Here is a 763-nt window from a genome sequence, read left to right on the forward strand (position 1 = left end):
CTGGGGCAGCCCTGGTGGCCCAGCGGTTTAGCACTGCCTTTAGCCCAGGGCGTGATCCTGGAGCCCCGGGATCAAGTCCCACGTCGGGCTCCCTGCATGGAGCCTGCTTCTCCCTCTGCCTGTGTCTGTGCCTCTCTCTGTGTGTCTCTCATGAATAAATAGATAAAATCTTAAAAAAAAGAAAAAAGAAAAAGGACTCTGCCTTCCAGATACAGCCACAGGCCCACTGCTATCCACTGCTCCCCTCTTAGGGCCCCCGTGACACTCCTGCCACTACTGGCCACTCAGGACCCTACGACATGCCCGTGTTTTGCACTTGGAGCCTCTAGCATACACCCTCCGCTCTGAGCCTGTTGGCCTCTTTGTGGCTGCTACACAGTCATCCTCAATCCCAGGTCTTGGTCTCCACGGCTGACTCTTCACCTGCCATGCTCTCTTCTCTCCCCTGCCGGTCACCTAACTGCTGTCCCCAGGCCCAGGTCAGCTGCCAGTCGCCCTGTGTCACCCTTGCTGGCCAACAGAGCCACCATGATTTTGCCTTCCTCTGTACTCCTGTGGGCTTGATCATTCCACAGAGTTAGTGCCGTGGAGCCTCAGTCTAATTATGAGCACCTACCATGGTGCTCATCCAGGACACTAATCCAAACAGGCCCCTAAATCAGCCTGGCCAAGGCTTGACCGAATGTGGACTCCACGTAAAAAGCCCTCTGGCATCAGCGTGGCCACGGGGCTGAGCCTTCGCAGACATTGTTGATGCGCCGGT

Source organism: Canis aureus, chromosome 12 (genome assembly GCF_053574225.1).
Source record: "Canis aureus isolate CA01 chromosome 12, VMU_Caureus_v.1.0, whole genome shotgun sequence".
Lineage (NCBI taxonomy): Eukaryota > Metazoa > Chordata > Mammalia > Carnivora > Canidae > Canis > Canis aureus.